The sequence below is a fragment of the Equus caballus genome, chromosome 14 (assembly GCF_041296265.1).
Source record: "Equus caballus isolate H_3958 breed thoroughbred chromosome 14, TB-T2T, whole genome shotgun sequence".
In the NCBI taxonomy this organism is placed as follows: Eukaryota; Metazoa; Chordata; class Mammalia; order Perissodactyla; family Equidae; genus Equus; species Equus caballus.
The window spans coordinates 92,326,074-92,351,326 of record NC_091697.1 but is presented as its reverse complement, the minus strand read 5'-3'; the positions used below and the strand labels follow the sequence as shown (position 1 = coordinate 92,351,326).

At 38.1% G+C, this 25,253-nt stretch overlaps 1 long non-coding RNA gene across 1 annotated transcript; it reads right to left on the bottom strand.

Moving 5' to 3' along the window:
• Positions 1 to 192: 192 nt before the first annotated feature.
• On the bottom strand, positions 193 to 24,347 carry LOC106781660 (uncharacterized). Its single transcript, XR_001378346.3, has 3 exons — positions 24,240 to 24,347; positions 3,214 to 3,282; positions 193 to 1,140 (listed from the first exon to the last, which is right to left on the bottom strand). It is a non-coding gene; the product is annotated as an uncharacterized lncRNA (long non-coding RNA).
• Positions 24,348 to 25,253: the final 906 nt, after the last annotated feature.

Sequence of the window (25,253 nt, the reverse complement as noted above, 5' to 3'; positions counted from 1 at the left end):
ATTTAGAAGCCAAGATCTGGGTGCTACGTGTGCTCCTCACTATTGGGTTATCTCTATTCCTAGGCCTTCTTAATAGACACATGTTTACATCTATATTTATTTATTTCTATACATTACAACTATAGGTTGATACCATACCTTCAATTCTTATCCAACATCACATGATTCATTATAGTTTTCTCCTTTTCTGTATTTTTAATTCCCTTCTCTGACAGTGAGAAACTTAGCTCACATTATCCTTAAATAGTTGTTTATTTGAGCATCCCTCCTGTATGTAACACATCTCACATCTCTGCCCCTCTCCCACATAAATACTTTTCTCGTTCCCTTGGGCTATGTGCCAGGTACCTCCCTTCCCCTCCTTTCTCTCCCCATCTCCACAGTTCTGTTTACTCTTCCTAGGCTCTGCAGGCTTCTTGGTCCGATTTTAATTTGCATTCTTTTTGTTATGAATGAGGTTGAACAATTTTTAATGAAGAGTTCCAATATAAATCCTTTCTCTATTTCCCATCCAAAATCTTCAGTAAAATCAACATTTCCAAGTAATATTTTTGTAGAGTTAATTATTTAGTAGTTCTTGAATCAGAGCTGAGTTTTTTGTTCAGCTGCACAGAGTGACTGTGTTATTTAAATCATTTATTCATTTAACAGGTACTTGTTGAATTCACTGTATGTTCCAGCCACTGTTTAAGCTCTGACGATCCAGTGGTGAAAAAGAGAGCAAATTGCCTTCTCTCATGGAATTTATATTTTTAGTGGTGGAGTCAAATAATGAGCAAGTTAACCTATAAGCTTAGAATGTAATATGAGGTAGTGAAAAAACTACAAAAAGAACAGAGCACAGGGACAGCATTTCAGTTGCAGGTGCCAGAGTGGCAGGGAAGCCTCGGTGGATACCTGGGTGACGGAATGGAAAGAAATGTTTTGTGCATACATCCCAAGGGTCAGAGTCTAGGGAGTCATGTCTGCTTGGAAGGAAGAAACCAATTTCTGGCTCTGAGAGCTGGGGTCCTCTGGGGATCTCTTCCAGACAAGATAGGAGGGCAGCCATTCAATATAACCTGTGGACTTCTTGCTCGTTAACTCTGGGTCCACTTCCCAGACTCAGGCCTGTGCGACACTGCCTTCTCAGCTTCAGTTCTAACAAAAACATCAGAAACAACAACTTCATGAGTAACCAATAAAGCTTTGTCTTAAAATTTTTTTAACCTATGTCTAATCTTTATGATGTCTTTCTTGCAAGTTACGAGATGCTAGTTTCATCTAACAGATGAGGAATGGAGGCTTGTAAGGATTAATAATTTGCTCAGCATCATATAGCTAATAAGACACACACAACTGCAATTAATTTCAAAGCCCAGCTCTTTCCACTGTAGCCCGTGGTCAGACTGTTCTGTTATTTTGGGAAAGTGCCTTCCAGAGGCAGCTCCGCTATAAGGTACTAAGGCCTCATATGAGATGGGATTCTCTAGACTATGAGTCTTTTGCTAAAACCTAATAAAAACCCTCCCTTCGTGTAGATCTGTTTCCATTTCAATCACAATAAAATACAATTTTTATTTACTTTTTTAGCCTGAGACATTATCCTCTACTGTCCAGAGTCCAGAGTATATTAGATGGTTAGTTATATACTTTTAATAAATAAAATCTATTATATCTTTGTAAGATATAAAAATACTCATTTTTATATAAAAAATAATACAAAAATATTATTTCACAACTGGTGTACCTACCACCTGATACGCCGTAAATGTGCATCTCTGAACTGTATTTCACCAGTGAGATCAAAGATAAATTCAGCCAATCAACTCCTCAAAGCCCTGATCATAGACCAGTCACTTAAATGGATCTATTTGGATTAAGTATGAGAACTCAGTAACTAAACTGTAGTGCTGGTTAATATTACATTTAAAAGCATCATATAATTGAAAAGACAAATTGTCCATGATTGGGGACCAAATAAAATAAAGTAATACTATTATACCCATCAAAAATAATGCAGAGGCCGTCCTGGTGGCATAGTGGTTAAGTTCACGTGCGCTGCTTTGGCAGCTTGGGGTTTGCGGGTTTGGAACCTGGGCATGGACCCACACACTGCTCGTCAAACCATGCTGTGGTGGCATCCTACATATAAAATAGAGGAAGATTGGCACACATGTTAGCTCAGGGACAACCTCCCCAAGCAAAAAGAGGAAGATTGGCAACAGATGTTAACACAGGGCCAAACTTCCTCACCAAAAAAATAAGATAGCAGAGATAATAAGAGCACAGTGTTTGAAACCACTTTAGGTGTAGTGAAAAAGGAATGTCACTGTTGAAGAATGCCATTTGCCTCATCAGTGATGTAGCCTAAACCTGGGGTTGTACAATCTCACTGGCTACTGGTAGTCACTTGGGCATGCCTGCCTAGAGTCCTGTATGGTAGTTCACCCTCATCCATCATTTCAGTCACCTGCAGTCAACCGCATTCTGAAAATAGGAAATGGAAAATTCCAGAAATAAACAGTCATAAATTCTAAATATGTACTATTCTGAGTAATGTGATGAAATATAACCCCATCCTGCTGTGTCTCACCAAGACATGCCTTTGTCCAGTGGCTCCACACCATATATGCTACTCACCTATTTGTCACTTAGCTGTCTTGGTTATCAGATTGACTGTTGCAATATCACAGTGCTTATGTTCAAGAAACCCTTATTTTACCTAATAAGGGCACCAAAACCAACTTTATCACTGACTATTGTTAGTCTCTTACTGTGCCTAATTTATAAATTAAACTTTATCGTAGGTATATATGTATAGGGAAAAACATAGTATATATAGGGTTTGGTACTATTTGTGGTTTCAGGCATCCACTGGGGGTCTTGGAACGTATCCACCTCTGATAAGGGGGAACTATTTGCTGCAGATAAGGAGAGACTACTGTATTGAGACAGACTGTGAATCCTAATCAGGTCTCAGTAGCATAGAGTGCAGGGATCAATTAGTGATGTCTGCCTTGGAAAGGAGAGGAAGGGAAGGAGTGGTGACTCTCATTTTGCTTGGGGCTACATAGGCCCTGGAGCCATTGCTGAGCTGCTATCTGGAACTAGCTCTGCCAGCTCTTCCCTCAAGGCGGCTGCAGAACACAATGAAAACAAGCACACGACCTAGAAATTCGACCACCCAAAGTTGCTTTGACTTACAGTCAAGCAGCTTAGTCTAGCACTCACCACCCTATGAGAAGAGCTTCTCAGTAAATACATCATGTCAACAGGAAAGAGCTGGAGGAGTCTGTGGAGCTGGAAAAGGAAATCAAGACGTCGTGTGAGGAGATAGCCTGGGAAATAGAAGTATTTCTAGGATCTTCAACAGCTGGGGCCTCTGCAGGGCAGTCTCAGTGTGCTGGTGGCCCATTACAGACTAGGCAAGAGAGGATGTGTGGGAGTGGAAGGGAGCTCTGGGTAGGGAAACTAAATCTTGCCGGAAATAGCAGCAGTGGGTGAAATAAAAAGAATCATTTTGTAGTATCTTTTTCAACATAGAAGCATAGTAGTGATTCAATGCACATCTGAAGTATAAATTGAAAATTAGAATAGGATTTTGTAATATATTAAATCTTTTCTGAATCCTGACTCTGCTATCTGTGAAACCTTGGACCCTAGCTCCTTATCAGTAAAATGGAGATAATAATAATCCTTATCTCATAAAAGGTGCTTGGTACATAGGATGTGCTTTGCAAGTGTTAGCTCCTGTTATTTTTTAAAAAATTACCTTTGTGAGTGATCAGGGACCTGTGAAACCCATTTAATGATTATGTAGAAATGGAACATTACACAGCCATTCAAAAATATGGAATGATCTCCAAGATATATTGTTGCTTGAAAAAAAAGCATGATGCGGAAGAGTGTGTACTGTCAGTTTGTGTTTTTTAAAAGGCTATTTAAGTGTATATATGCTAGTATCACTATATATGTTTTCTGGGAGTGATACACAAGAAACTGTTAATACCTTGGAGGGAGACTGGGGGTGTGGGTGGGACATAAGCCTAGTTTTCATTGTGTACTTTTTTGTACTGTTTGAAATTTTAAATAAGCCATATGTGCTTTTTAATTGAAAAGAACAGTTCAAAGTTAAGAATACATGGAGGTAAATATTCACTCAGGTTAGACATTTTTCCAGTGTATTGTTTCAGAAATAGAAAATTTTCGGGGCTGGCCCCTTGGCTGAGTGGTTAAGTTTGCAGACTGCGCTGCAGGCGGCCCAGTGTTTCGTTGGTTCAAATCCTGGGTGCCGACATGGCACTGCTCATCAAACCACGCTGAGGCAGCGTCCCACATGCCACAACTAGAAGGACCCGTAAAGAAGAATATACAGCTATGTACCAGGGGGCTTTGGGGAGAAAAAGGAAAAAAATAAAATCTTTAAAAAAAAAAAAAAGAAAATTTTCATCGGTAAATTATGAAAGTGACCTATTGCTAATAGAATAATCCTTAGCAATTCCAATGTGTATGACTGAGCACTGAAATCTTTATACAATTATCTGTAGTCAATCATGATATATAACAATTTAAGGTATCATATTATGGAAATATTTGTTTGCTCTCGCTTTAACTAGTCATTAATTCAGGAATTTTGATTAGGAGTGTATTCTAATTACCTGAAAATAAGTTATAATGGTAACTTATTCATCATTTAGAGCATGTGACACATTTTGGCCAATAGTAAGCTTAGACTTTTAAAATAGCATAAGAGTGGCTAAAGTTGGCTTTAAAATTAATAAGAACTGATAAATTTCTCATTTATTAAAATCATATATATTTTTAATAATATTTTGAAAGTATAGAAATAGCAAACATGCCCCGCCCATAAAAATTCTATCTTGTACACTTAATTCTCTGAGTGTATTTTCTTCTGACTTTTTTCCTTTTAGTATTTATAAATTGCATAAGAGGAGGTTGGGTAGATAGTGAGGAACATATTTCCTTTCACTCCCACTCCTAATTCCCATCTATGTGCTCCTCCTGGACCAAATTCAGAAAGCTGAGTGCAGGTAAGGAGTGAGGCCTGTGGCTCAGTGGACAGAGGACAACCAGGAAGCAGTGGATTCAGGGGAAACTTTGGATGATTGGACAGGGTCAGTCCAGGCTCAGCATGAGTGAAACCAGTCTCTTCAGCTTCCACACAGTCAAGAAGGAGTTGAATGGCTTGGTTAAGTCTTATGGCTGGGGGATTTGGAGGGACAGGTCACAGGGAGGCTTCCATCAGTCAGGTGTCATGATCGGGCAGTGGCAGACTTCCAGCTTCTCTGTCATGGAGAGAGCTTAGCCTTCCACCCTGCAGGACCCCTGCTAGGTAGGGATCTCTAGCAACCAGAACTGAGTCCCACTGAGCCAAAGTGATGTCTTATGTAAAGGTGGCCTGGAAGCCAGAGAGGGGAAGATCAGGCAGACTAATCAGTGCAAGAGAGGTTTTGAGAGGAAAAAAGGAAATTCTGAATTCAAAAATAAGAAGAACATCCAAGGAAATAAAAATGCAGCGCAAAGGGGCTTTTTGTAGCCAATAAATAAATAAATAAATAGATAGATAGATAGATAAATAAATAATTTATTAGAGGAACTTGGGGAGAGGATGCTCACTGTTGAAATCTGAAATAGTCCTTGAGAAATTAGCACCAAGACATTTCTCAAAGTACAGAGTAAAACATGAAGAGATGGGAATCTGAGGGAAGTGGTTACATACTTGGGAAATATGCCCAGGAGGCCTAACATGTGAATCACGGTAGTTCCCGAAGAAAAAAAGAAAGTCAGACAATAATTAAACAAATATGGAAGTCAGTTACCATAACATGAAGAAAGAAGTGAGTTCGCATATTGTAATATCTCGTGAAGTTCTAGGGTGAGAGATGAGGAAAAACACACTTAGATAGGCTAAAACACACTTGTATTAGGATAAAATCTCTGAACTCTGATCATTAATAGAAAATGGTACAAGACTTTAGGCAGAAAGAACAAGTCCTACAAGGGGAAAATCCTGGTCTGCAATCAGAGTTCTCTGTTACTAGAGGGGAAGCCAGAAGACAGTGGAGTAGCATCTGTTGGCACTTATGATACTTCTTACGTGCCTTAGAAATATTAATTATATTAATTTACTTATTCTTCACAACAGTCCTATGGGATAGGTATCATTTTTATTTACATTTTACCAGTGAGGAAACTGGAGCACAGAGAGGTTAAATCATATGCCCAAGGTCTCACAGCTAGAAAGTGACAGGGCCAGGACTCAATCAAAGTGGTTTGGCTCCAGAGGCACCACCACGTTATCATCACACCAGTTGGGTCTCAAATGGGATATCACATTTGAGGAAGACACATGGAGAAAAGAGTCTAAGCAAACAACAGATGAACCAGAAGAGAGAAGAAACAAGGTGAGCCGTGAATGGTGATGAGTTGTGGGAGTGTGTGTGTGCTTGTGTGTGTGTGCGCGAGCTTCTCTCTCTCTCCTTTCTTCTGTCTCTTTCTCTTCCTCAGCAGATTTTACCGTTGTGGACAGTGGTTCATCTTATTGACTGCCACCCCAGGTGGAAGGGGAAAAGGGAAAATCTCAAACTGGTTGTTTTTAACTTGAAATGGTCATGAGAATGTGAAATCGGAGTCTTGTATTAGAATTTGTGCTGCTAAGTTGGTGAAGATAAAGCATAGATCTGTTTTATCAGTTCATTTCTCCATCTTTTTGAAGATGTAGTTGTAAAGTTTCTTGTAATTTATATTTCGCCTAGAGAAAAAAATATTCAGATAGTAAGTGATAAGAGATAGATAAAGCTTTGCTCTTTCAAAGTTCCCTGCCACTGGAAAAGAATAGAAAGCTCAGAAACAGATCTTCACATATAGTATAGAAACTTGATATATGACAGAGATGTTCAAAAATCAAGGAGAAAAGGATACATTATTCAATAAATAACGCCAGGACAATTCTTCACTCATATGGAAAAAATAAAATTAGATTCTTACCTAACATCATACTCAAAAATATATTTTAGGTGCATGAAAGTCTTTAATGCACAAGAAAAGCTTAAAAATTTCTAGAGGAAAGATCTTTATGCCCTCAGAATAGTGATTGATATTTTAAACAAGATACGACATAAAAAGCACAAACTATAAGGCAAAAGATGGTGCTGCATGGTAGATATTCCTAGTATTACTTTATGTGCATTATAAAAAAGCATTAAAAGCGAAAATAGGAGCCGAAGCTCAAAAGAAGGTACTCGCAATGCTTATTACTGACTTTCAAAGAAATGGTATTCAAAATAGATAAAGAATCCTAAAAAATCAATAATAAAGAGATCAGTACCCAATAGAGAAACAGATAAAGATATGAGGAGGCATTTCACAGAAGAGAAAATCTGAATGGCCGTTGATGCAAGAAAAGATGCTTCGCTTGTAATTAGGAAAAAGAAAATTAAAATCAATGGAACACCATCTCACACCCATCAGATAATGAGTGATAAGAGGTAAAAACTCAGACTGGCATAAAATTAGAAAATTTCATAGAAAGAAGATTGTTTGAGGAGGAAAAGCAAAAAAGTACTCCTATTGCTGATGAGAGGCAAAGTCAGGGCAATGATTAAATCAAGATGTGGAATTTAGAGAAAGTCCTGTATATGTGTATGGGGTTATTGAGACAAGAAGGTTGATGGCAGCGTTGTTCATAATATAAGGATGAAAAAGATCTAATTGTCCAACAATAGGAGAATGGATAAGTAAATAGTATGTGGCAGAAAATATGAATGACCTATAGTTATATGTATTTATCTGTGGCTAAATCCTAGCATAATGTTGAGTGAAAAGCAAAATGGGGAAGGGTATGTACAATAGAATACCAGGTACGTGAAGTTTAAAGTGCACGAAACAAGATTGCACGTTGTTTATAGATGCTTTTGTTGTTAGTGCTGTGGAGTCGATTCCAACTCCTGGCGACCCTGTGCACAACAGAGTGGAACCCTACCTGATCTTTGTGCTCCATCCTCTCACTTTCTGGTATAGCAGCTTACGTATGTAGTAAAGATATAGCAACATGTGGGATCATAATGATAAACATCAAATTGAGATGGTGTTTACATCTGGGGTGAGATTAGCGCATGTGTGGAGCTGCACAGGAAATCTCATTTTCTGTTTTCTGTTTTAAGGTCATGGGGGTGCTTTGATATTTTTACTATTATTCTGTATGTTTTGATAGGCCTGAAATATCTTACATTTCAAATGGGGGAAAAATTCACTATTGTTATTTTTAAAAATCATATGGCAGTAAGCATTTTCTAAATGATGCATAATATTATAATGAACTTGGTTGGATGTTGGATTTTTATTCATCTTAGAAAATTAAGCTGTCTGTTGATTTATTTGCAGAGGAGAAGAATGCCATCTATGAAGAAATATGTTTTAAAAAGTTAATGCAATGAAGTTTTTGTTTTTTTCCAGAGAAGTAAAGTATTATTTTACTTCAAAGGAAAACCCCATGACTTAAGTTTGAAAGTATTTAGATAAATACTTGTACTGTAGTCTAAGTAATGCTTTCTTTCTCCAGAGTTACACAAGTACAAATGATGAATCATTTAGTGCTTAAGTAGGATCATTTTCATATGACTGTGTGGTTGGGTCACAATGAAAGTGCTAAAACAAGTGAGATTAGCATTACGTGAACACGGTTAGTTTCCTGCGTTCCCCTGGGCCCAAGGCTTCTGGATGAAGGGTGAAGTGATGGCCCCCTTGATCTTGAAATGCTCTTCTCTCTCATCACCCATTATAACTTTGTTTATATAACATTTTTTCAAGATCTATGGAACATTTTAAAGTGTTAGACATTTAAGAACTCTGTTTGTTATACAATCACAAAAACAACAACAACAAAACCTTCCTGGGTCAGGGGTGGGCGGAAGAGGCTTATTTTTAAAGTCTCTTTTTGGTTTTCCCTCTCCAATGCCTCTCCTTTTCCTCTGTCTGCATTCTAATCTAGGTCCCTATATCTTTTGGGGTTACTGCAGGTCATTTTGGAAGTTCTTTCTTCCAGGCTCCTCCTTCCCCTCCACTCCCCAATTCTAGTTAACCCCTTACTTAAAGATGTACAGTAGTTGTTGGTTGCCAACCAGATTGAAATTAGCTTTGTTTTGAAGATGTTTTTTGACTTTCTCATTAATCTCAGTTTGGACTCTCCACTTTCAGGTCGGTTACTTGCACAAACTAGCTTGTGACAGAGTTTTCACCGGGCCACAGTAAAATGATAAAAATATAGATAATGTGATTAGACTTGCGTAAAGCTAAAATTATTCAAATTTAAAATTTTGAGATTATTTTTCCTGCTTTTTGTGATAAAATGTTTTTTCTTCATAAAACGGTGGTGATAATAGATGACAGAATTTAAAAAAAAAAGATCTTCCTTAGGAAAAGTATAAATTGGCAATTTTGATAGTTGCCGTCTCACGTCCCTACCCCTCCCACTTCTGCCCACCACAGAAACACACACACACACACACACGCAGACACACACAGTCTCTTTTAAAATTTTTACAGGAAACTTAATGATTTCACTTGTTTTAACATAATTCATACTCAGCAATCGTGTTTATTCCCACCTCTCTGTCTTTTCTCATAGTCATTCCTGTTGTCTCGAATGTCCTTCTGCTATGTCAATACAAATTCTGCACTTCGTGGAGTGCCAAGATCAAATCTCCAGTCCTTCAGTTAGTCTTTTATTTACCACTTTGTGCCTCCTCACCCACCCTCCTTTATACTTATGAGAATATTTAGAAAAACCCAGCCTGGTGTTGGTTGCCATAAGAATTTTGTTTTCAAATATGTCTTTTCTCTTCGACAGTTTTAATGCCTGTAAAAGAAAGGGCTTTTTGCATTTCCTTTAATGCAAAGAAGATTTGGTAAGGGCATACAAATTTGGATAAAATGTTTTATATTATAGTAGTCCTGAATCTGTGATATATGTGTGTATATATATGTTGACTTACGTATAGTGATGTATAAATAATGATTTAATATTTATTCATTATAGTTACTCTTCGCCATAGATTTCCAGCTTTCTGCTTTCCAGGGCTCCTGGTGTTAGGTGTATCCATGTTGTATCCATCATTGGTTTTGGCCAATGAGATGTGAGTGAAAGTGATGTGTTACTTCCAGATGGAAGTTTCTGAGCAAGCGTTGGTTTATAACTTCTCTTTCCCTGTGCCAGAGAGATCAGGAATATTCCAGTTGGTAACTGATCCCCAGCTTGGGTGCTAGAATGAGTATGATGTGAAAGAGATCCCCAAACGCCCTGCAATGGACTTGTAGTGTGAGCAAGAAATAAACCTTTCTTTCTTAATCCTCTGAGGATTGTAGATAATAGCAGCATAATTTAATCTATCTATACCGACACAAACTTTACTTTAAAAACGATAAGATTTCTAGTTTTCTTTATTGATAATTTCTAAGTTAATTCATTTAAAATTTCAAATGTCTATAGTTTCAATATATACTATTTCTTATATTTAAAAATAGAGAATAGAATGTTGAAACCTGAATCATTTCAATGAGATCGATGACAGAGATTCTCATAGAATCATCTAGAAACGTGTAGAACAGATTTTAAAATACACAATGGAACACTGAAAGTAGCAAATTGAAAAGTAAAGTACGTGTGAAGGTTAAACTCCTTTGAAAATCTATGTAATCCTCACAAATGGAATTTTCATGTCTCATTGATACATCTAAAATATTTCTACTTCCTCGTACAAACCATAATGATCCTGAGAAAGCTGGTTTGAATCAGTTTCTACCATGTTACTTTGGATTTAAAATAACTAAAATTTGAGAGCTGGAAGTAATTTTATTTAACATTCTTTTCTTCATTCATGGCCTAACATTTAATGAACAAATTCTTCACTAAGCTTGTGTGGTAAAGGTCTGGCAGTGAAAAGTATCTTTTCAACTGGATAAATTAAAATATGAACAGCAAAGCAAGAATCTGGTAGGATGGCATAAAGGAGTCTTGAGCTGTAAGAAATAATTTCCCATGATTCATCATGACAGTTGTGCATATAAGCTCAAAAGTCAATAAACAATTGACTAACTTTCCAGCTTTAAATTAACTTTTGAATGCTGTTTTGTTTGCCCGGAACAAAGATTTTTGGGAGCTTGGTGCCATCTGCTGGTCAAAAACCAACTTTTCGGATACTCTTGTGACTTTCTCAAGAAATACTGTGAATTACTTTACACTTTCTAAGAAATACCATTAAGTAAATAAGTAAAAGTATTTCACATATTAATTTCAAGAACTTGTGCATGTAAAACAAGGACACATTTCTATACAATATAAGCTACCTATAATTCTATGACAGTTTCAATCTTGAGTGAGTCTTTTATTTTTTTGAGGAAAATTAGCCCTGAACTAACATCCGTCACCAATTCTCCTCTTTTTCCTAAGGAAGACTGGCCCTGAGTTAACATTTGTGCCCATCTTCCTCCATTTTTTTTTTTTTTTTTATATATGGAATACCTGCCACACATGGCCTGATAAGTGGTGAGTATGTCCACAACCTGGGATCCGAACTGGCAAACCCTGGGTGGCCAAAGTGGAATGTGTGAACTTAACCGCTGTGCCACCAGACTGGTCCCTTGAGTGAGTTTTTTTTTTTTTTTTTTGAGGAAGATTAGCCCTGAGCTAACATCTGCCTCCAATCTTCCTCTTTTTTGCTGAGGAAGGCTGGCCCTGAGCTAACATCTGTGCCCATCTTCCTTTACTTTATATGTGGGACGCCTGCCACAGCGTGGCTTGACAAGCAGCGCGTAGGTCTGCACCTGTGATCTGAACTGGTGAACCCCGTGCTGCCTATGCAGAACGTGCGAACTTAACTGCTGTGCCACTGGGCTGGCCCCTGAGTGAGTTTTTTAAATTTGTTCTTCATTTATTTTTGAGAGACTTACACAAGTAAAACTGCCACCTTTTCCTTAATATAAAAAATTATTTTCTAAAAAGAAGTTAGATTGGTCTATGTACAATAAATTTAAATTTTTTTTCACATTTCTATAAAAGATTGAGCTGGGAGAGTGTGTGTATGTGTGTTTAATGTCAGAAATTATTTTTAGAATGCAAGAGGGAGATGGGGAAGGGACCTGGAAAAAGTGTTGTTAATTGTCTGCGTTGGATGGTCTGATTAACTCCCCATGACCACCCTGCAGATTAATTAGTGTTGTCTCAGTTTTACTGCTTGAGAAACTAGTCTAAGAGGTGAAGGACATAAATGTTAATGTTTGGGGAAAAAAACAAGTTTGTTTTAATAGAATGATTGCAATTGCTCATTTATTAAGCTATGCCAGAAAAGCTGAAATGACAAATTTTTTGTCTTTCTTTTTCTTTTACTGTGACTGATTTTATCTTTGTTAGTTAGATTATGTAGGTGTTGAATGTAATTCTGTTTTTAGGATACTGAAGGCACAGAGTTGTTTGTGTGCTTCCCTACTACACTTTTGGTCATTGCTGTATCCTCAGTAACCAAAGGAAGCATTAAGCCTATAGCAGGCACTCCATGGGTTGTGACAGAAAGAAAGAAAGAGAAAAAGAACGGAGAGAGGGAGACAGAGGGAAGAAAAGAAAGGAGAGGGGAAGGAAGGAAGAGAGAGGAGATAATCTTCTGCTTGACATGTAAAAGACTTTGGTAAAGATACGGTAAGAAGTTTCACCCATGGGATTGGGGTGTCGTGGGAGTGGGATGGTGGAAAGCTAACATCTGTCGGAATTTGCTATGTGTTACGCACTGTTAAGCACTTTATATGTGTAATTTTGTTAGTCCTAAAACCAAGCAAGCTGTTTATTATTGTTTCCATTTTTACAAATGAGAAAATTGTACTCAGCATGGTTAAGTAATTTACCCAAAGTCACATAGCTCACAAGTGGCACAGTCAAGATTTAAATCCGTATCTGTCTGACTTATGACATTTTTAATGGGTTGTTCATGCATTCATTTAGCAAACTTTTATTGAACGATGTATCACTCTTCTCACATAATTTCTTCTCATGCCTTACAATGTCACATATAGTATAAATACTCCCGCTAAATATTTCTTCAGTCAACACCTCTTCTCTGAACTCTAGACTCATACTCAGATACCTATTTGACGTTCCCACTTGGTGGTCTGTACACATTTCAACCTAATATGTACAAATCCAATTCTAGAATTATCCCCAAATTTGGTTTTTCCTGAGTCTCTGTTTTCTCTGCAAATTATGCAACCATCCATCCAGTTAATAGAATCAGAAAATTGGGAGTCATCCTTAATTCCTTTCTTTTGTTTTGGACTCAAATCCTATCCTCATGTTTTACAAGGTTTTGTAAAATTTTTCTCCCGTCTCCATCTCTACCTTCATTTCCGTCTTGCTCCCTATCTGCTCATCATGCAGGCGTTCTGGCAGTTTTGAGAATAGATCAAGCTCTTTCTTGCTAAAGGATTTTGCTCTTGCTGTCTTCTTCCTGGAAGGCTTCCCCCATCTTTTCTCTTAGGTCTCAGCTTAAGTGAAACCTCAGAGAAATTTGGTCATGACAAGCCATAATTTTAAAAAAATCAAAATTTTCTAAGTAGATCTCTGTTATTCTCTTTATCACCACGCTTCACTCATTTTCTTCCTAGTATTTGGAACAGTCTAGAATTATTTTATTTCTTTGTTTACTTGTTAAATATCTGTCTCCACAGACTTTAAGTTTACTAGTCATCAGATTTGTCTGTCTGGTTCTTTGCCGCAAACCTGTGACCTAGCACTGGGCTTGGTACCTAGAAGGTATTTGATAAATATTGGCTGAATCAACAAATAAATAATTGTTGGCAGAACCTCTTAAAGCCTATCAGTGCATTCAGAATGCTTGCTCTAAGTGCATAATTATATCCATTTAACAAACAGGCACATTTTTGTGTCTACCAGGATTTTGTCTTCAGCCTCTTCTATTTTCTCTCCAACTCTCCATGGTGTAGAGACTCCGAAATCTAACTTTTAGCACAGAAATTTCTTATAATCTTAGGCTGCTATTACTATCAGCATTCTGGATATAGTGCAGGTAACTTAAACACACATTTTTCAAAGCCAAAGTGCTATTTTCTCCCTATACTTCTTTTCCTCCTGTATAATCTTGATATATTATACGTCAACACAATTCACCCGGTCCACCAAGCTAGCAATTTGAATCCTTACTGACTACTGCTCCATTTCATTTCACATCTAATCTGTGAAGCCCAGCCAATTTTAGCCCAGATATGTCTCTCAGTCTGATTCCTTATCCTGCTCTTGCTGCCTGTGCTTAACTCATGTCACACTTTGTCTCAGAGACCTTTCATCTCTTTATTGTCTGCAGAATACATTCTAAACTCCTTCCCGTAGCATGCCATGCCATGCTCATCCTTTAAGAATTAGCTCACACATTATTTGTGTGAAGCTTGGTGGTCACTCTCTCTTCTGAGATCCCACACCACATGTGCACACATTTAATTGAGCACTTATCATATTTGAATTGTTGTGATCTGACCACTAAATTTTGGACTTCTAAAAGACAGAGTCTAACTATCTCCAGCATCCAGCAAGGTGCTTTTTGCGTAGTTATAGTTAGTGTTCAATGACTATTTTCAAAATGAATGATGAGCAGAAAGGTCAGATGGTAACACGCCAAGGTAACACACCTCTCTGTGGCAGGCTTGTGCTTAGATTCTCTGACTCTTTTGCTGCTATAGTGTTGACATAAAGGGGTACATTATACCCTTCTATATTCTACAACATTTCTTCCCTCCATCCTATAAATAAATCCCAAATAAGTTTACAATTTAAAGAAAAGTAATGTGCTTGTTATGCAAACAGAAACCAAGACTAGCCCCATCTTCCAGCCAGTTCACTGAAGTCCCTTCTATAAAATGGCTTTCTGTTCTTGCTTATTTAGATTGCATTATGGAGACTTCACAGTTAATCTAAATGTGCAGATTAGTACGATGCACTTAAGACTGATGAAAAACTGTGACATAGGAATTCATGGGTTTTTTTTTTTTGCAGTCATCAAATATAATATTACTATGACTTAAAAGAACAGGTTAATGAGATGAACTCTATCAGCTTTTAACCAAGTCTGAGATAATTCTTATCACTTGGATTTTCATATACATATTCACTTCACTTAATAACTCATTAGTAGGGGCCGGCCCCATTGTCAGATGGTTAAGTTCATGTGCTCCGCTTGGGTGGCCCAGGGTTTTGGCGGCCTGGGGTTTCAGCAGTCCAGGGTCTCACCAATTTGGATCCTGGGTGTGGACATAGCACCACTCATCAAGCCATGGTAAGGTGGCATCCCACACAGCAGAACTAGAGGGACCTACAACTAGAATATACAACTGTGTACAGGGGAGTTTTAGGGAGAAGAAGAAAAAGAAGATTGGCAATAGATGTTGGGTCAGGGCCAACCTTTAGGGAAAAAAACCTCATTAATAACTCTAGCATAAATCAGTAGACGAAAATGGAAATAAACTATTTTCAAAACAGTAGGGCATTTTTTGAGTTAGATTGCTTATTAAATATTATAGTATGATATTCTTGCAAATTGAATGTTATTTCCCATGGGATTTTATAAATGTTTGATAAGTATCTTCATAGTCTAAAATGGGGCTTGGCGAACTATGGCCAGTGGGCCGAATACTGCCTACCATCTGTTTTTGTTTGGCTGCAAACTAGGAATAGTTTTTGTATTTTTCAGTGGTTGAAAAAAAATCAAAAGAAGAACGACATTTCATAACACATGAAAATTATGGGGAATTCAAATTTCGGTGTCCATAAATAAAGTTTTATTGAGACAAAGCCATGCTCATTTGCTTATGTATCGTCTTTCGTGGCTTTTGTGCTACAACTGCACAGTCAAGGAGTTGTGACAGAGATTGTAATGGCCTGCAAAGCCTAAAGTATTTACTTTCTGGACCTTTATGGAAAACATTTGCCTATCCCTGGTCTGAAGTATTACATCAGAGACTGTCCATGTCCACTAGGTCCTACTCTTGTAGTGCAAAGGCCTTGCCACTGTCTGAGGACTTTCTCTGGGGCTGAGCACCCTTGTCTGTGTTCTCAGCAGGTCAGAAGCATCCACAAGTCAACACTTTTGGGGAACAGCCCTCCACAAATGAGAGTTAGTGGATAAATACCCCAGCTCCTTCTTCTCTATGTTGGGTATATCCTACACCGTCAGAGGTTATGACAAGGGCTTCACAGGTTAGATGTGAGATGAAGGTTATCCTTGGGTATCAAGTTGGTTGCCCACAGTGCTGACAGCCTTGATAAAACACCCTTCACTGCTTTCCCACTCCGCCACAGTGTTTCCAGGAGTCTCCTCCCAAATCAACTACTTGTACAGGAATCCTTGTCACAGAGTATGCTTCTAGGGGAAGTCCAAACTAAGACAAATATGAATTATTCATGTATATATATTATTTAGGGTGTCACTTTGATGTATAATCTACACAGGTATGATGAAAAATTTATAGCCAAACATTTGGGCCATTTTTTTCTTACTACTAAGGGAAAGACAGTTTTATTAATTGATAGTTTTATTCTGGGTGACATTTATCAGGCAAAAGTATCCTGAAAGATGCAGTTTAATAATTTTCTCATATTTTTGAGCATAAATGTCTATTCCAGGAGAGTGATTCTTGAAGTATTGAATTAATTTTTCATATTGCAAAATCTTCCTTTCATCTTTTGTAAAATTTATGTTTTCTTCTTTTATCCTAATAAAACTTTTTTGCTCCCTCTTCAGAAAACTTCTGCTCAAATTTAGTTTGCATCAATAATAGGTGGAAGTAAACTCAGTGTAAGAGGTAGTCATTTAATTTTTTTCCGTATGATAATTAGCTATAGGTTCAGAATGTTTAAGAAGAAATATTATTCTGTAGAAAATGTCCATAGTTTTTCTTTGTATACCTCTCATATTTTTTCCCTAGTGGTTAGTTAAAATCAGTAAATCAGTAATAATGTCAGACCTAAATCTCATATTTTTTCCCTAGTAGTTAGTTAAAGTCAGTAAAATCAGTAATAATGTCAGACCAAAATCTCTGTCATTTATCCTTGTTCAAGATTCTGTAGGTGTCTATACCTTGAATAAAACTTCTATATTACGGAGCCGGCTCTGTGGCCGAGTGGTTAAGTTCGCGTGCTCCACTGCGGCGGCCCAGGGTTCGGATCCTGGGTGTGGACGTGGCACTGCTCGTCAGGCCATGCTGAGGTGGCATCCCACATCCCACAACTAGAAGGACCTGCACCTAAGATATACAACTATGTACTGGGGGGTTTGGGGAGATAAAGCAGAAAAAAAAAAAAAAGATTGGCAACAGTTGTTAGCTCAGGTGCCAATCTTAAAAAAAAAAATCTTCTATATTACTACTTAAGTTATACCACTTTTTTTTTTTCATTTGCTTAATGAATGTAATACTTGATGATCCTAAACTGTTACAAGGAAAGGACAAGAACAGCTATTTAAGAGATCTAACTGAAAAAATCAGAAGAATAAAGTATTTGATTTGTTTTGGCCACATGAATGTTATATTGTTTAAACAAATAAACTGCCTCAAATTACTTCAAGATTTACCCCTTCTTACCTCTTTTGTGTGTGTGTATGGGAATGCAGTATTTTGTTTAAGGATTTTGAAGACATATGGTTACATGAAAAAAATTACTATGTTAAAAATACTACCATTTGTGTAAAAAAGGGTACTCACATATGTTTCTCTGTGTCTAGGATACATGTCAAATTGAACTGGTAGCCATGCTTTTCTCTGAGGAGGGAAAGTGGAGATAGGAGCAGGGGTGAGAGGGAGACGCACTTTTCACTGTACACTCTTTTGCACTGCGTGTGGTTTATTTGACCATTTATATGAAAAACTTAAAAGGAAGTTAAAAAGAAAGAAAAGAAAGAAGGAAGAAAGAAAGGAAGGAGACTCTAGTATTAGAGGGACTCAGGTCTGAATACCTGTTAAGCCACTTACTAACCAAATGATTATGTTCACATTACTTAATCTCTGTTCTCATCTATGAAGTGCAGATAATAGTATTTATTTCACATAATCATAAGAAATTACAATTATAATACATGAGTAAAAGTACTTAGCATATTGCCTGGCACATAATAAACCTCCAATAAATGGTTATTTGACCATATATGATTATTAATATTTAAAGTAATCTTCTGCCTTGACTTCTACAAAGGGTAGGTTTTTATTTATTCACTAACTCGACACGTGTTTTTTGAGCATTCTATTATCGGCAGGCGTAATAATCAGCCTAGGAAGTCACATTGCATCACTTCTGAAATAGTCTGTTGGTCAAAGCGGTCACAAGATCCTAGGGGAGGGGTTGTAGACTCCACCTCTCAATGGGAGGAGTATAAGGAATCTGTAGGCATCTTCAGGCTACCGCAGTCTGCCTTCTGGTTGCAGATTATTTGCATCCCTCCCTCAGGCACCATATATGCACCCCCTTCCAAGGTCCTACAAAACGTCATTCTACTACAGTGTCAGCTCTTCATCTACATCAGATCCAGATGTGGCTGAGACTCCTTGAGTGTGGTTGCTTGGGTGCAGCTCCTTGAATTCAGATCCAGTTGCTCTGAAACCTGTGCATTAAAGAGACTGGTTCCCTGTGCTCTCTCTCACTGTCAGCCCTCCCCACCCCCACCTGCCCACATACTCTGATAGGACAGAGATAGATCACCACAGTACACATTCCCATTAAAAAGGAGAACGGAAGGCTTATAGCACTTAGTGACTATGGTAGGTGAAAAGGTTTCCCCAAAGATGTCCACGTCCTAATTTCCAGAACCTTTAAGTATGTTACCTTACGTGGCAAAAGAGACTTTGCAGATATGATTAAGAGTAAGGACTTGAGATGGGAAGATTATTCTAGATTGCCAGATGGGCCCAGTCTTGGTACCTGAGTCCTTAAAAGTGGGAGAGGAGGACAGAAGAGTGAGTTAGAAAGAGGATGCTGCTGACTTTGGAGATGGAGAAAGAGGCCGTGAGCCAAGCAATGTGATGAACTCTAGACTCTGGAAACAGAACCCCCCCTCCCCCACCAACACACACACATAGTCAGCAGTAAATAGGAAACTTGTTCCTATAATCTCAAGGTACTGAATTCTGCCAACAACCAGAATGAGCAGGAAATAGATTCTCTCTTAGAGCCTCTAAAAACCCTGCCAAAATCTTGGTTTTATTTTGGTGAAGCTCATACCAGATTTCTGATCTAGAGAAGTGTAAGATCTCTAAATTTGTGTTGTTTTAATCCACTAAGTTTGTGGTATTTTTTATGGCAGCGTATAGGAAATGGGTACACTGACCAATAGCAATTCTGAAATCTCTCTGGGCACAAGTGGCCAGCTCCTTGATCAAGTCCCAGTTCTGGCCCCTGGGTATAAGTCTCTGTGCTCTTGGCTCCACCCTCTGGGATCTTTTGTTCTGCCCCCTGTATCAGCCTTCCTTTTCCATGGTCCTTGTGGTATCTGGGCAGACTAAACCTGCTTTATACCGTCTCTAGAACTTTGGCAGCATAATGCACTCTTCTTTCTTGTCCCCTTTAGTCTAAGCCAGTGGTGCTTCTGTTAGTATAATTTTCTTAAAAGTTTTGTGGGCTTTCTATAAGTCTTGTTGGGGTTTACTCCATTAGATAAAAGCCAGATGCACAAATCTCTTCCAAACAGGTCCCTCTCTGGTTTGTCTCACAGTCACTGTGCTGTGAGACAAAGCCCTTATTAGTCATAAAGCCTGTTTGTCTGGTAGAGAGGGTCAATTTTTCTGACATGTTAACAAAAGGTCTTATAGCTGCATCCTTGAAATAATCTTTACCTTGAATTTTCTTCTTCCTTTAAGGGCCTCTTGCCATCTGGAGAGATTGGGAATGATTTTGGTATTTTGTCCAACTTTTCCCTCTGAATTAAATCATTGCAAATATTCTTAAGTGTATTCTTGTCTGTTGTTGCCTGCCCGCTGCTTACGAATCTGCTGTTATGCACTTGTTCTCAACTCTTAACACACACCAGAGTCACGTGGGATCTTTAAAAATACTGATACCTGGGTCTTACATGCAGAAATTCTAATTCGTTAGTTTGAGGTGTGGTCTGGACAGTAGGAGTTTTAAAATCTCCCCAGGTTATTCTAATATGCATTCAAGATTAAGAACAGAGGCCTTTAAGTAATGTTGTACTATTATTTGTAATCAAAGTGAGTTTTAGAATATATTTATTTTGTCTTGGACTCCTAAGCATTTTTTTGTAGGAATTTTCTAAAGGACCAAATGAGTAATAAAGAAGTTTTGTTTTTGTTTTTAAAAGAGTGGGACCTGAGCTAGCAACTGTTGCCAATCTTCTCTTTTTTTGTTTTTTCTGCTTTTTCTCCCCAAATCCCCCCAGTACATAGCAAGGCCTAATGAGCGGTGCCATGTCCGTGCCCAGGATACGAACCGGTGAATCCCTCGGCCGCAGAAGCAGAGCACGCGAACTTAACCACTCGGCCACGGGGACGGCCCCTAAAGAAGTATTTTTAGTTTTCCAAATTTTAGTAAATTATTAAGTTCAGAGTAAAAAACCCATGTAGCTTTTTAATTTTATAAAATCATTGTGACACAAATCAGAAACATCATAGCTATCCTAAGAATAGTGTGAATGGATGCTTTCAATTAACTCTGTGGAAATATGTTTTTATTTCATGGTTTTTAAATCTTGCTTCTATATTAGGCACTTTGGGAACTGTTTTCAATCCTTTAGTAAACTGCTTAGTTTATGGTAAGAACATTGCATTTTAAAAGAATGAAATAACATGAATGGTAGGATTTCCCCCTACCGCCTGCAAATTAACGCCTCCATAGTTGCCTACATTGCTAGTGTAGCTTTAAATATAGGATATTCTGGTTCATTACATGCACTCTTTGTGAGCAATGTCTTTTTAAAACTGGTTTTGGTTTGCGTTCAAAGGAATGCTTTTCTTGTTCAGCAGCTGGGTATGAATTTAATTATTGTAAATAAATATGATCTAATGTTTCATTGAGTTTTCTGAATAACAAGATAATTTGGTCAGCACTGCTATCTCAAAAGGCCTGGAGGAAAGCCAAAACACAAGAAGCAATTGCTCTGGTGAGGAGGAAATTATCGGCAAATTCATGTGATTTACTCCATTTAACATACAATTAAAAGTGGCTGTCGATTTGCCTGATACTCTAAATGCTTCTTTATCTCTTGACTTGGTTACAGGAAGTGTTATAAAAAGAAAAAGGCTGCTGATGTTTGTTCCACCTTCAGTATGTGGTTTCACAACCAAAGCCACTGTCCCTGTGTAGGAACTGCTTCCTACAGTGGCAGCGGGATCTGAAGGTGCAAGACCAGGGAGCAGATTGCGATGTGAATGTGTTCTTGGCACCGAAAGTAGGTAAGCAGGGAAGAGAAACAAGGTTTGAAATGTATAGAACCAGAAATTAGTCATGTGTGAAAGAAACTTAATAAGCTTTATCGAATTTGAAAGAAAATCCTAAAGATTTACTTGACATTACATATCAGGTGTTGTGAATTAAAAGAAACGTTTAGAATCTGTCAGTAAAAAAAACCAAATTGGCCAACCATGCTAGAAGAAAGATTGAATTACTTTTCTGTTCTCTTTATAGAAAATATGACCTCATTGTCATTTGAAGAGGTGGTCAAAGTGTATGCAGATAAAAAATGTAGAAAACAGTCGTACAAAGTCTGTCAGATATGTCGGCTTTTAAAAATGAGTAATTAATTTTATTTTTTCATTCTAAATAAATATTCCCTTTTGTGCCAATTTTTTCTGGAATTTCTCATAGCACACAAACGTGGATCTGCCCCTGCCATTCCCATCCAAGCCATTCACCTTACTGCTCAGACTTTCCCTTATCTCCTTTCAGATCCTCTACCTTCTTATACCATCTCATTCCTTCACTCGTGTCTTTAAATCCGTGATTCTACCGATGACTGGGTCACGTCAGAGCAAATGTCTGAGTCTGCTGCTTACTGCTCGGGTTTCTCATCGCTAGCACACAATCCCCTGCCATGTTAGTGGTTATTCCTGTGCCAACTTACCACGGCAGCTGTATGTATTTTAACAGTCGATCTGAGGAGACCAGGCCTTCAACGTCTCCTCTGGTTATTCCGGTAGGAATTTGGGGCCAATGTGAACTGTTACATAGTGGAAGACAGCGCCCTGGAGACTTCTGGCACCTCATTAAGTCATAACCATTTTCTCTTCCTGTGTTTGTCTCTAGGAGCTAATTTGTTGGGCTGGAATTGATTGATCCAGAATATTGAAACGGAAACATTCAGAAATGGAGGGAGGGAGATTTTGATTTATAGATTTGTAGTTGGGTGAAATAAGTATTAGCTCTTCGGCTGGTGATGGGGACATTTGTTACCGAAACCAAAGTGGCTTCCCTCCTAGTGAGGTAAATCAAACTCTCTACCAGAAGTAGTCTCACAAAGTAAAGTATAAATGCCGCAAATAGGAGACCACGTGGAATCATTCCCAAAGTCATGGCGTCCTCTAACAAACAGAAGCAGGCACATTTATTTCGAACGGGCAATGAATATTCAAAAGGGAGAGGTGGGTATTGGCTTGCTCAGGCTCAGCTGGAAAACATGCTTCCATCTACACTGCAGGTTAGGTAGTAAGGCCTAAGCTCCTCCTCGAGAGATCTTAGCATTAAAAATAAGACAAAGGTCATAGGCATAGCTCTTGTGGTGAGGCCTGGTCTGGTTCAGGGTGGTTGTTGATTACATCCATTAACATAACAAAAGGAAAACTCAATTTGGAGCAACACTTAAATGCTTCTAAACCCACCTTTGAATTCCTTGGGGCAACTAGTTGGTGACACACCTGCAAACTTCCCTAGGTATAAGACAGGATAATAAGGTTTACCTGCTGATCCCATTAGTTAACCTATCTCAGGAGGTGATTTACTCGCTGAAATGTAAAAGGTAATTTCTAATACTTACCAAGTAAGGTAGCTGGCTGGCAGTGTAAATGATACAAGTTTCATGAATGATCAAATCAATTTAGATTGTGGCTTATAAAAGTTTTGAAAACTATTGTAGCAGTTCTTTGATAGGTAAAGAAAAGCAGAAACCTCAAGGAAAAATCTCCCAGGTGTTAGAAAAAAGTTAATGAAATTTAATTTCTAATATTGAAGGAGGATGGAAAAGTAAATGAAAGCTGTATTGATGTTTTAAAATTTAAGCAGAAAAAGGTTATGCTAATTCAGAGATTTAATTGTATTATCTGGCTCTAGGCAATCTTTAAATTGTGAATGATGGGATTGGGAGAATATATTTTTTATAAATTTTTTGCTCACAAAGTGTGAGGGATATAAATAATAAATGCAGAATAAGGAATTTCCGTTTTGGGAAATCACTGTTTTGGCAAATAGAACTTCTTCGCATATTACTCGTGTAAGGATATCAGGAAACACTACCATGGAAAGTGATTTTAAAATTCTTTACCAAATCATGATACTGAGTCACCTGGGTAATGAGATAGAGTCTCTCTGTGGAAACCATCTGGTTTTGGGGTGTGAGAGTTCAGTAGGTATTGTTGCAAAACTCCTGCCCTCAGTCACTCTCAGCTCCTGGTTAGCTGTGAGGCACAGTGCGCTGCAGGTGCGACTCCAGCCTGCTTACTGAGCAAATTCTACACTTCTGCAATTTGAATTTTCCATGTACTGTTTTCTCTTGCCCCTAATTTTCTTAGTAAGTTCTGTTTGACGTGTTGCAAAAGTCTGTTTATGTGTTAGCGTCTGTTCTTTGACCTTTTTCATCTGTGAAATGGCATTATCACCACCTACTTTGGATGGGTATGATGGGGAGTTTTATTTTGCAAGGCATTTTCAGACTTTTTTCCTTAAGGGGCCGAAGAATATACTGTTAGCTTGCTTATTAAGAGACTATCATGTGAGGGACTCGGTTGTACAAAAATATTTGTATCACTGAGATGTTTTTGGCTTCAAGGAACAAAGACTGTCTCTAGTGAGCTTAGGCCAAAAAATGAGTTGGTCGAGAAGCAGAGGAAGAGTTGAAAATTCAAGGCCTTGGGAAAGTCAACAACCAGGTTGGCTGCAGGGATCTCTATGATGAGAACTCATGGAGAATCTGTTTAGGGCACTAGACTTGAAATGCCTTGACTCCAAATTCCTTCTACCCTGGGTGACTTACTCAGGTTTCAGATCCTAGGAGAGGCTGATTGACAGCTTGAGCCAGAAGTCTCCCCTGGGCCAGTTGTAGTGGGAAGGAATCTTAGGATGTCATAGTCTTGATCATGTGATCACCCTTTGTTTGGCAGACCCGTCAGGACTCCATGGGAATAGAAGCCCTTAGAAAGAACAGGGTACTTTGTTCTTCCATTCTGTTTCTATTACAAATCCATTGGGGCACACTACGAGGACTTGAGTAAATCTCAAAAGAATCGGGTCATAGGGTAGAATAATTTACCTACTGTATGAGTTTGCTAAGTACCATAACAAAGTACCACTGCCATAACTGAGTGCCACAGACTGGGTGGGTTGAACAACAGAAATATATCTTCCTCACAATTCTGGAATTTGGAATTCTAAGTAAACCCTCTCTCCTTGGCTTATAGATAGCTGTTGTCCTCTACTGCCTTCACATGGTGTTGCTTCTGTGTGTACCTGTGTCCTTCTTACAAGGACACAAGTCATACTGGATTATGGTCCACCCACACGATCTCATTTTTACCTTAATTACTACTTTAAAGACCCTGTCTCCAAATAGAGTCACATTCTGAGGTATGCGGGGTTAAGACTTCAATATATGACTTTTGGGGGAACACAGTTCAGGCCATAATATTTACCTAGTAAGTTGTGGGTTAAATGATATGTATTTAAGTGGCCAGTATAGTTTTCCATCAGCAGTAGCTAAAATATTGTTACGTAGTTCAGAACATTTGTGTTGATGACAAGGTGTCAGGTTATTGAATTGGGTACTCTGACACAAATATGGCTAAATCATGGCTCTTGCTTTTAGGAAGCTCAGTAATATATATTTTGCATGAATTGTGTTGATACACATATGTGTATATGTGTTCTATGTCTAGGTGTATACGTATAATATGTAGCACTTGGTAATAATACCACCTGACTTCAGAAGACAAATATCAGTTCCTACTTTGGCAAGCTGGTCCTCTGGTTCTCAGAGAATCCTTTATTCATC